We start from the raw sequence: 12,334 nt of genomic DNA, 5'->3' as shown, positions 1-12,334 counted from the left end.
ACGCAATCGGTGGCTCACTGCAGCCTCAACCTCCTGGGCTTAAGCTATCCTCCCACTTCAGCCTCCATAGTAGCTAGGGCTACAGGCACACACCACCACGCCTAGCTAATGTTTTATTTTTGTAGAGACAGGGTCTTGCTATGTTGCCCAGGTTGGTCTTGAACTTCTGGCCTCAAGTGATCCTCCTGCCTTGGCCTCCCAAAGTGCTGGGATTATAGGTGTGAGCTACTGTGCCCAGCCTGTGCTGGATATTTCTTTTTTTATTCTTTTCTTTTCTTTTCTTTTTTTTGAGGCAGAGTCTTCCTCTGTTGCCCAGGCTGGACTGCAGTGGCACAATTTTGGCTCACGGCAACCTCTGCCTCTGGGTTCAAATGATTCTCATACCTCAGCCTCCCAAGGAGCTGGGACTACAGACGGACACCACCACGCCTGGCTAATTTTTGTATTTTAGTAGAGACGGGGTTTCACCATGTTGGCTAGGTTGGTCTCGAACACCTAACCTCAAGTGATCCACCCAGCTCAGCTTCCCAAAGTGCTGGAATTACAGGTATGAGCCACCACACCCAGCATCAATGGCTGGATATTTCTAAGCTGGATCACATGAGCTGTTTTGACAGAGATTATGGTGAGTTACAACTTCATGAGGAGTTAGCAGAGAGAGCAATAAAATTCCTAATAGACCTGGCTTCCGCTTGCTACATTTTTTTTCCTTTTCTTTTTTTTTTTGGAGATGGAGTCTTGCTTTATCGCCCAGGCTGGAGTGCAGTGTTGTGATCTCAGCTCACTGCAAACTCCGCCTCCTGGGTTCACGCCATTCTCCTGCCTCAGCCTCCCAAGTAGTTGGGACTACAGGCACCCACGACCTCACCCGGCTAATTTTTTGGTATTTTTTTAGTAGAGACGGGGTTTCATTGTGTTAACCAGGATGGTCTTGATCTCCTGACCTCGTGATCTGCCCGTCTCGGCCTCCCAAAGTGCTGGGATTACAGGCGTGAAGCACCGCGCCTGGCCTTTTTTTCTTTTTTTTTTTTCTTTCTTTTTTTTTTAAGAGACAGGTTGTCACTATGTTGCCTAAGATGTACTCAAATTCCTGGGTTCAAGAGATCATCCTCCTCAGCCTCCAGAGTAGCTGTGACTACAGGCACGAGCCACCACTCCCTGCTAAATGTGCTTTTCTAGCGGCAAGACCCAGGGGACAATTCCTTAATCTCTCTAAAGTTTAGTTGTTTATCAGTTAACACAACCCTGGTGTCACAAGGGCTATTGTAAAGATTACATGAGATAAGGCACGTATCACTCTTAGCACAGTGTCTGGCTCTTAGTGAGAATGTCACAACAGAAACAGAACCTAGACCAGGCATGGTGGCTCACGCCTGTAATCCCACCACTTTGGGAGATCGAGGTGGGCGGATCACCTGAGGTCAGGAGTTCGAGACCAGCCTGGCCAACGTGGTGAAACCCCATCTCTACTAAAAATACAAAAATTAGCTAGGCGTGGTGGCAGTCGCCTGTAATCCCAGCTACTCGGGAGGCTGAGGCAGGAGAATTGCTTGAACTTGGGAGGCGGAGGTTGCACTGAGCCAAGATTGTGCCATTGCACTCCAGCCTGGGTGACAAGAGTGAAACTCCGTCTCAAAAAAAAAAAAAAAAAAAAAGAAAAAGAAAAGAAACAGAATCTAAAACATTTGGTAAAACTGGGCTGTTTTGCATCATCATGACTCAATAGTACTGTTCCTGGCACACAGCTGCATATTGTAAAATAGCTCTGCCTGCAAATTCAATTTTTCCAGCTAGAGGCGAAGGCAAACAATTCCAGCCAACATCACCTAACACTGTGAATACAGTGAGGTCCCTTTCTTCTCTCTCAGCCTTGGTGGTGACGCCTCTCCCTGCCCCCACTCTCCTAGGCGTGCAGTGAGCTTTGCTCTTTGGGGAGGCTAAGCAGGGGGATTGGGATGCCTGCAGCTGCTGGCAGGAGTGCTAGGGAGAGGGACTTTGACCTGTCCTGGCGTCTTTAGTTTCAGGGAGCCCACTCCTTTCTAACATGGTTTGCCCATTGAGCACTTACGAACTTGTGCCCTGGAAATAGACAGGACTGGGTTTGAATTCCAGCTGCATGACGTACATTCTGAGTCATCTCTATTTAGTGACCTGTGTAATGAATATTTCCTACCTGTCTTGGTTCAGGCTGCTATGGAAACTACCATAGACTCGGTGGCTTAGAAGCAACAGTGTTATTTCTCACAGTTCTGGAGGCGAGAAGTCTGAGATCAGGGTACCAGCAGGGTCAGGCTCTGGGCAGGGCCCTCTTCTGGGTTGCAGCCTGCTGACCTCTGCTTGTGTCCTCATATGGCAGAAAGAGGGCTGGAGAGATCTCTGGGTCTCTTTGCTAAGGGCACTAATCTCATTCATGATGAGGTAATCTCACTACCCTCATCACCCAATCACCTCCAAAAGGCCCTCCTCCTAATACCATCACATTGGGGGTTTAGAGTTCGACATATGAATTTTGAGGAGACACAAACATTCAGTCTCTTAACACTTGCTGGATTAATGAGATAATGTACCTGTAGTACCCAGCACATACAAATAACTCAATAAATACTTCTTTTCCTCTTCCTCCTCATTATTATTTATTCTGCATATCTCTATCTGAGCAAATACTGGGTTTCTTCTCTTTAACTCCTGTTCCAGTAATCTATATAGACATTCTACTTTCCAGGGTTATTTTGCTTAGTATTTAATGATATTCCCATCCTATATCCATTTTCTTAAGTTCCCACTCTAGTACAAAAATGATGAAGTGAATCTCCTTTGTTAATAAATTTTAATGTCATTAAAATATATATAGGCCAGTCTTGGTGGTTCATGCCTGTAATCCCAGCACTTTACGAGGCAGAGGCAGGTGAATTGCTTGAGGTCAGGAGTTTGAGACCAGCCTGAGCAACATGGTAAAACCCTGTCTCTACTAAAAATACAAAAATTAGCTGGGCATGGTGGCATGCACCTGTAATCCCAGCTACTCAGGAGGCTGAGATTGGTGGATCCCTTAAGCCCAGGGAGGTCCAGGCTGCAGTAAGCTGTGATCATGCCACTGCACTCCAGCCTGGGCAACAGAGTGAGACCCTGTCTCACACATACACACACATAAAAATAAATTAAAAAACACTTGTTCACCAGCAGATCTTCTCTATAGCTGGCTTCCAATTCTGAAGGGTATCTTTTAACACTAAGTAGGCCGGGCGCGGTGGCTCAAGCCTGTAATCCCAGCACTTTGGGAGGCCGAGGCGGGCGGATCACGAGGTCAGGAGATCGAGACCATCCTGGCTAACATGGTGAAACCCCGTCTCTACTAAAAAAATACAAAAAACTAGCTGGGCGAGGTGGCGGGCGCCTGTAGTCCCAGCTACTCGAGAGGCTGAGGCAGGAGAATGGCGTAAACCCGGGAGGCGGAGCTTGCAGTGAGCTGAGATCCAGCCACTGCACTCCAGCCCGGGTGACAGAGCGAGACTCCGTCTCAAAACAAAACAAAACAAAACAAAACAAAAAAAACACTAAGTAATGGTGAGGAGATTAAAATCACTTGTCCCACTCACAAGAGAAACTGTTTTCCAAGATCATCCCAGTTTCATTTATCCAGGAAGTGGAAACTGTGTCGGCTGAGAATATCCTAGCACTATTTAGGGGTATCCTTGAGATCTTCTAGATGGTCAAGATTAACCCTAAAGGCAGCATCCACTGTTTTCAAGTCACTGTGCCCTATCAAACAAACACGGATCTTAACCTGAAGGAGTTTAAAATGTTACAGGGGAGATAAGATATGTATATAAAGAAACATAATATGGAAAGTAGTGAGTATTATAAGGCACATACAGAAAAAGTACAATTGAAGTTCAAGAAAAGATTGATTTTTGACTTGGAAAGTTGGGAAAGGCCTTGTGGAAAAGGTAGTCCTCACACTTGGGACTGGAGAGACTGGAGGAAAAAATTGGATGTGCAGAAATAAGTGTCAAAGGAAGGAAAAATTACTACTTGTATTAAAAAAAATTGATGGCAACAGTTTTCACATTATGAGGGATGCTACAGAATTCCTCCTGTTGTAGGAGAAATCATGGATGGGTCTTTTGGTTTTGAAAAGCAAGCCCTAGGGAAGAGAGGGAAAGTAGAAGTCTAGAGGAAGCTGAATTCCTCTGGAGAAGCCAATGAATCTGTCTTTCTTGAGACAGATGTTGTTGCAATGTAAAATGATATTTATGTCCTTTGGGCGGGCCTCAGAACAGAAGTTCAGGAGGCTTAGAACTGAAAGGAGGAAGGAGGCAATGAAATTCTATGAAAAAAGAGAAGTCAGCAAAGGGCAACCTGTTGTGGGTCAAGAAGAGCGGGCCAGCTACTAAATTCCCCATGGCAGGAGGAGCCAACGACTTCAGCAATGGCGGTACCTGTTAAACACTTATGTTATCCAAAATAGGCCGGGCACAGTGGCTCACGCCTGTAATCCCAGCACTTTGGGGGGCCGAGGTGGGCGGATCACTTGAGGTCAGGAGTTTGAGACCAGCCTGGCCAACATGGTGAAACCTCGTCTCTACCACAAATACAAAAATTAGCTGGGCATGGTGGTGTGCACCTGTAATCCCAGCTACTTGGGAGGCTGAGGTAGGAGAATCGCTTGAACCCAGGAGACAGAGGTTGCAGTGAGCCGAGATTGTTCCACTGCCACTCTAGCCTGGGTGACAGAGCAAGACTCCATCTCAGAAAAAAAAAAACCAAAAAACTGATCAGATTTCTGTTCTTGTGGGCTTACATTCTAGCGAGGGAAACAGAAAGATAAACAGATGATAGATAGCAACAATTGCATTGTAAAGCTTTCAGGTAGGTTGATATAATAGCACTGGTGGCTACTTAAGACCAGGATGGCCAGGAAAGGCCTCTCTGAAGAGGTGGCTCACACCTGTAATCCCAGAACTTTCACCATTTGAGGTCTGAATGGTAATCAGCAGCTAGGTAAGTAAAAATCTGGAGGAAAGAGCATTCTAGGGAAAGATCTCAATCAGTACAAAGGCCCCAAGGCTGGAAGAAGCTTGGCTTGCTCAAAGAACTCAATGGCCAGGTGGCTGCAGCACCCCGTGGGGGAGGCTGGGAACATGCACTGGAACACAAGGAGGTTGATTTTTACCCATGAAGCGAATGAAATGACATTTTGTAACATGTCAACCGAAAAGCAAGAAGCCACAGACTCCTGACTTGAATATGAAGGGTACCTTGTTTTGAAATTTTTACATTTATTTATTAGGAAACTGTAAAACTTTCAGATTAAAAATTAGTAGAATATAAGCACCATAAGACAGGGTGAAGGCTGGGCACAGTGGCTCACGCCTGTAATCCCAGCACTCTGGGAGGCCAAGGCAGGCGGATCACGAGGTCAGGAGTTTGAAACCAGCCTGGCCAACATGGTGAAACCCCGTCTCTACTAAAAATACAAAAATTAGCCAGGCGTGGTGGCATGTGCCTGTAATCCCAGCTACTCAAGAGGCTGAGACAGGAGGATCACTTGAGCCCGTAAGTTTGATGTTGCAGTAAGCTACAAAAAAAAAAAAAAGATATTTTAAATTGTCATATGAAGAGACAAAGACTATGTAGCCAAAAAATGTAGCAAAAAGTATTCTAAGGCCGGGCGCGGTGGCTCAAGCCTGTAATCCCAGCACTTTGGGAGGCCGAGACGGGCGGATCACGAGGTCGGGAGATTGAGACCATCCTGGTTAACACGGTGAAACCCCGTCTCTACTAAAAAATACAAAAAACTAGCCGGGCGAGGTGGCGGGCGCCTGTAGTCCCAGCTACTCGGGAGGCTGAGGCAGGAGAATGGCGTGAACCTGGGAGGCGGAGCTTGCAGTGAGCTGAGATCCGGCCACTGCACTCCAGCCTGGGTGACAGCGGGAGACTCCGTCTCAAAAAAAAAAAAAAAAAGTATTCTAGTTGTGTTAATAAGTTAATTCATAAAAAATATATTTTGGGCTGTGTGCAGTGGCTCACACCTGTAATCCCATCACTTTGGTCGGCTGAGGTGGGAGGATTGCTTGAGCCCAGGAGTTCAAGACCCCGTCTCATTTAAAAAAAATTATATACATATATATGTAGTAACAAATATATAATATAGTAATAAATATATAATTATAGTTATTTTCCTAAACTTGGTGTTTTTTTGCAAGTTTTTGAAAATGTGAAATTTACTGTGGTTTCTTCTTGGATTCTAAACAAATATTCATTTTCTTTCTTTTCTTCCCTTTTTTTTTTTTTTGAGACAGGGTCTAGCTCGTTGCCCAGGCTGGGATGCAGTGGCACAATCATAGTTCACTGTAGCCTGGGAGATCTGCAGCCTGGATCTCCCAAGTTCAAGGGATACCCCTGCCTCAGCCTCCCCAGTTGCTGGGACTACAGGGACATACCACTATAGTCAACTAATTTATTTGCTTTTTATTTGAGACGGGGTCTCCCTGCATTGCCCAGGCTGGTCTCGAACTCCTAGGCTTAAGCAATCTTCCCAACTCAGGCTCCCAAAGTGCTAGGATTACAGGCGTAAGCCACTGCGCCCAGCTAAATATTCATTTTGTTTTTTCTTTTTGTTTTTGAGACGGTGTCTCGCTCTGTCGCCCGGGCTGGAGTGCAGGAGTGCGATCTTGGCTCACTGCAAGTTCTGCCTCCCGGGTTCACGCCATTCTCCTGCCTCTGCCTCCCGAGCAGCTGGGACTACAGGTGCCCACCACCACGCCCGGCTATTTTTTTTTGTATTTTTTCAGCAGAGACGGGGTTTCACCCTGTTAGCCAGGATGGCCTCAATCTCCTGACCTCGTGTCCACCCGCCTCGGCCTCCTAAAGTGCTGGGATTACAGGTGTGAGCCACTGCGCCCGGCCTAAGTATTCATTTTCAATTTAGTTTTTTACTTGTGTTTAGGCTGGGCGCAGTGGCTGACACCTGTAATCTCAGCACTTTGGGAGGCTGAAGTGGGCGGATCACCTGAGTTCAAGAGAGACCAGCCTGACCAAAATGGCGAAACCCTGTCTCTACTAAAAATATAAAAATTAGCTGGGTGTGGTGGTGTGCACCTGTAATCCCAGCTACTCGGGAGACTGAGGCAGGAGAATCGCTTGAGCCTAGGAGACAGAGGTTGCAGTGAGCTGAGATCGCACCACTGCACTCCAGCCTGGGCAACAGAGTTAGATTCTGTCTCAAAAAAAAAAAAAAAAAAAAATTTAAAATAAATAAAAATAAAAGTAGGAATATTTGTGATTTTATTTTATTTTTTCGTAAAGAGGCTCCTCCCTCCATAAATTGTGTAAGTTCCAGGACCCATAAAACCTAAATCTTTCCCTAGGTGCAAGAAGATATATGGTTTGCTGCTAAAGAAGGGATTTGGATTTTATTCTACGTATGATGGGAAGCTATTAAAAGGTTCTGATTAGACGAATGACAAGCTGATTTATGACATTTTAAAAAGATGGCTCTGGCTGCCAGGTTACATACAATAACACAGCATAGTGGGGGAGATGAGGGGGAGGCTGTGTTCATGTTTTTGGTGACAAGGAGTTGGGGGTTCCCACAGCTGTGCAACAGCCAGAGTCTCTGGAGAAAAAGCCAGGACAGGTATTCATAGCAGGAGATAAACCCCAGAAGTAAGCATTGGGCACGGGTTAGCTATGATGGTCATGATGACCACTTACCATTCAGCTAACATATACTGAATGCTTACTTCTGGAGAAGGTGAAATAGCCCTGGGTGGGTTCAGAAATATTGAAGAAGAGATCGAGTTTCCTATAGGATGGGGGTTCCAGTTAAGGAAACTGATCTGAGAAGGCTGGGGGACTTAGGGATACTGGGACACGTGATTGGCAGGGAGAGAATAAAAAGACACAGAGGGAGCGAACACAGGACATGCAAAGGTAAAGGGACAAGTGAGACATTAGGTGGGCTGAAACACAGGACACAACTGCAGTAATAGCTAACACTTCCACAGTTCACCTGGTGCCATTACCGGGTTTTGCACGTGTTAACTATTGTATTTTATTTTGTTTTGTTTTGTTTTATTTTATTTTGTTTTATTTTATTTCATTTTGTTTTGTTTTATTTTGTTTTGTTTTGTTTTGTTTTGTTTTATTTTAATTTTCGAGATGGAGCTTCGTTCTGTTACCCAAGCTGGAGTGCAGTGGTGCGATCTCGGCTCACCACAACCTCTGCCTCCTGGGTTCAAGCGATTCTCCTGCCTCAGTCTCCCCAGTAGCTGGGATTACAGGCATGCACCACCACACCCAGCACATTTTTGTATTTTTAGTAGAGATGGGGTTTCACCATATAGGCCAGGTTGGTCTTGAACTTCTCATCTCGAATGATCCACTCACCTCAGCCTCCCAAAGTGATGGGATTATAGGTGTGAGCCACAGTGCCCAGCCTAACCCATTTATTTTAGAAAGAGAAGCTGCAGTCAGATCGTGGTTTGCTCTAAGTTAAGAAACATGGACATATTTTATGAATAGTGGGGAGCCACTGAAGGTTTTTGAGCAGGTATTATTAGGAAATAAAAGAGTAATCAAGATTGCTTAGCTAGGGGAGCCTAAAGACCTCCTGAAATTTTGAGCGAATATTTGTGTGAATGCTGCTTTTCCTGGGGAGAGTCCATACCTCCCATCCAACCTCAAAGGTGTCTGAGATTTCAACAAAGGCTAAGGAAGCCCGGGTATGGTGGCTGGAGCCTATAATCCCAGCATTTTGGGAGGCTGAGGCAAGTGGGTTGTTTAAGCTCACAAGTTTGAGGCCAGCCTGGGCAATATGGCAAAACCCTATCTCTACAAAAAATTAAAAAATTAGCCAGGTGTCGTGGCACGTGCTTGTATTGTAGTGCCAGCTACTCGGGAGGCTGAGATGGGAGAATGGCTTGAGCCCGGGAAGCAGAAGTTGCAGTGAGCTGAGATTGCACCACTGCACTCCAGCCTGGGTGATAGAGTCAGACCTTATCTCAAGAAAAAAAAAAAAAAAAAAGGTTAAAAATCACGGACTTAGTGTTTTCAAGCCTAGATGACCAATAGGATGGTAGTAACATGAATGCAAGTAGGGGTCCCAGGCAAGACATAAGGAGGTAGGGTTGGCTGGAAGAGCAGAGACATGGTCTCTTCCCTCTGAGATATGTTGATTTCACAGTGTTACAGGTGGATCTCCAGTGGGCGGTAGAGACTTGGAACCCAGCTCTCCAGAGATGGGGCGAGGCTGCTGCCACAGGCAGGGGAGTGATCCTCTATCACAAGCTCGAGTTTGAATGACATTGTCAAGGAAAATCAGAAAAGAGGGCCAAGGACAGATTTTTGAACACTATTTGATCTGACTGCCATGCCTTTTCCTAAGTGCTTTCTGACAGATTTTTTTTTCTACACGGAAATTCACATTTTGAACTTTAGTTCCTAAAATACATTAAATCATACTTGGCTTCTAAGATGGGGCAGGAGGGGATGCACATAATGACTACTTCTGTGGCTTCTCATCTGAGGAAATTATCTCTCCAAAATGGTCAGGTGCTCCTGACCCTGTTCTTAAGAGCGTGGGCATTTTTGAGCTAATTTTGGAAGTGTGAAGGATAATTGCTAGCACTTAGAGGACCTAGTTTTAGCCCAATGTTAAAATCTTGGGAACCGGCTGGTCACAGTAGCTCATGCCTGTAATCCCAGCACTTTGGGAGGCTGAGAAAAAGGATTGTTTGAGTCCAGGAGTTCTAGATCAGGCTAGGCAATATGGCGAAACCCAAAAATACAAAAATTAGCTGGACATAGCGGTGCATGCCTGTGGTCCCAGCTACTGGGGAGGCTGAGGTGTGTGGATCACTTGAGCCTGGGATGTGGAGGTTGCAGTGAGCCAAGACTGCACCAGTGCATTCCAGCCTGGGAGACACAGCAAGACCCTGTCTCAAAAAAATAAAAAAATAAAAAATAAAAAAAAAATGCCGGGTGTGGTGGCACACACCTATAATTCCAGCACTTTGGGAGGTTGAGGCGGGTGGATCACCTGAGGTCAGGAGTTTGAGACCAGCCCAGCCAACATCGTGAAATCCCATCTCTACTAAAAAAAAAACACAAAAAATTAGCTGGGTTTGGGAGCGTGTGCCTGTAGTCCCAGCTACTTGGGAGGCTGAGGCAGGAGAATCGCTTGAACGCAGGAGGTGGAGGTTGCGGTGAGCCGAGATCATGCCATTGCACTCCAGCCTGAGTGACAAGAGTGAAACTCTGTCTCAAAAAAAAAAAAAAAAAAAAAAAAAAAATCAGGAATCCACAAACCCCTCCTCTTCCTGGGGAGGAAAGAAAAGATATCTACACGTGGCAGTAAGCTGCTTAAAGTACTAAGGTAGGCCAGGCATGGTGGCTCACGTCTGTAATACCAGCACGTTGGGAGCCCGAGGTGGGCAGGTCACGAGGTCAGGAGTTCGGGACCAGCCTGGCCAATATGGTGAAACCCCATCTCTACTAAAAATACAAAACATAGCTGGGCATGGTGGCACATACCTGTAGTTCCAGCTACTCGGGAGGCTGAGCAGAAGACTTGCTTGAACCTGGGAGGCGGAAGTTGCAGTGAGCCAAGATTGCGCCACTGCACTCTAGCCTGGGTGACAAAGTGAAACTCCCTCTCAAAAAAAAACAAAAAAAAGAAAACCCACCTCTACTAAAAATACAAAAATTAGCTGGGCGTGGTGGTGAGCACCGGTTATCCCAGCTACTCAGGAGCCTAAGGCAGGAGAATCATTTGAACCTGGGAGGCAGGGGTTGCAGTGAACCAAGATCGTGCCACTGTACTCCCGCCTGGGTGACACAGTGAGACACTGTCTCTCACACACACACACACACACACACACACACACACACACACACACACACACAAAGTAAATTGCACATTGATAGCTCCTATCCTGGATCAGTGGTCATAATCCAAGAACACCGAGAAATATCCCAAAGAAGCCAGGCACGGTGGCTCAAGCCTGTAATCCCAGCACTTTGGGAGGCCGACGCGGGCGGATCACCTGAGGTCAGGAATTCGAGACCAGCCTGACCAACATGGAGAAACTCCATCTCTACTAAAAATACAAAATTAGCCGGCTGTGGTGGCGCATGCCTATAATCCCAGCTACTCGGGAGGCTGAGGCAGGAGAATCTCTTGAACCTGGGAGGCGGAGGTTGTGGTGAGCCGAGATTGTGCCATTGCACTCCAGCCTGGGCAACAAGAGCTAAACTCTGTCTCAAAAAAAAAAAAAAAAAGAAGAAGAAGAAGAAATATCTCAAAGAAGTGCCATCATTTTCCCGAGAGGCTGTTTAATTTTGTGTGAGTACAGTATTTCAACAAGAAAGGAGCAACTGCTTTATTCTGTCATACCCAGAAACTACCTGATAACCAATATCGTGAAACTGTGGAGGCGATAAAATACTGTGTGTTAAGGGGTCATGATGATCACCATGGCTAACATGTGCTGAACAGTTACTTTGTTTTTTTGTAGAGACAGAGGTCTTCCTCTGTCGTCCGGGTTGGAGTGCGGTGGTGCAATCATAGCTCCCTGTATCCGCAAACTCCTGGGCTCCAATGAGCCTCCTGAGTAGCTGGGACTACAGACATGAACCACTACACCCAGCTTTGAATGCTTACTTTGTACCAGGCCCTGAGTTAAGGCCATATATTGGCTGGACACAGTAGCTTACGCCTGTAATTCCAGCACTTTGGGAGGCAGAGGCATATGGCTTGAGTCCAAGAGTTCAAGACCAGCCTGGGCAACATGGCAAAATTCCATTTCTACAAAAACAAACAAATAAACATTAGTCGGGCGTGGTGGCACATGCCTATAATCCCAGCTGCTTGGGAAGGTGAGGTGGGAGAATTACCTGAGCCCAGAGTGAGCCAAGATGGTGCCACTGCACTCCAGCCTGGGCGACAGAGTAAGACCTCATCTCCAATAAATAAATAAATAAAACAAATGTTTAAAAAAGAAAGAAAAGGCTATATATTCATTACTCATTTAATCCTCACAAAAATCCCATCAGATGAGTTTTGTTAAAGGTCTTATTTTATGGATGCAGAAATTGAGGCTCAGTGAGCAAACTTGATGCTTCTAACCACCCCCAGACTGTTCCTGCTTTACTCTGGGCAAGACTCACCTGCAGACCTTCCTGTGGCCACCATGTCCAACCTTGTGGGCCTGGATCATCCATACAAGGGGCAGTAGAAATAGAGCCAAGAGTAAACACCCTTGGATCCACTAGGCTGCACTCTAGCCCTGCCCCTGTGCCACGTTGCAGCCTGCTTCTATCCAGCTCTGAA

General features: G+C 46.1%; 1 long non-coding RNA gene across 3 annotated transcripts in view; it reads right to left on the bottom strand.

Annotated features, from left to right (window-relative positions):
- Positions 1-12,334, bottom strand: part of LOC106994073 (uncharacterized) — a 98,786-nt gene that overhangs the window by 25,702 nt on the left and 60,750 nt on the right. The gene's annotated exons all lie outside the window — the stretch shown is intronic.

Source organism: Macaca mulatta, chromosome 16, assembly GCF_049350105.2.
Source record: "Macaca mulatta isolate MMU2019108-1 chromosome 16, T2T-MMU8v2.0, whole genome shotgun sequence".
Lineage (NCBI taxonomy): Eukaryota > Metazoa > Chordata > Mammalia > Primates > Cercopithecidae > Macaca > Macaca mulatta.
The sequence above is the reverse complement of the archived record's forward strand: the minus strand, read 5'-3'. Positions and strand labels throughout refer to the sequence as shown.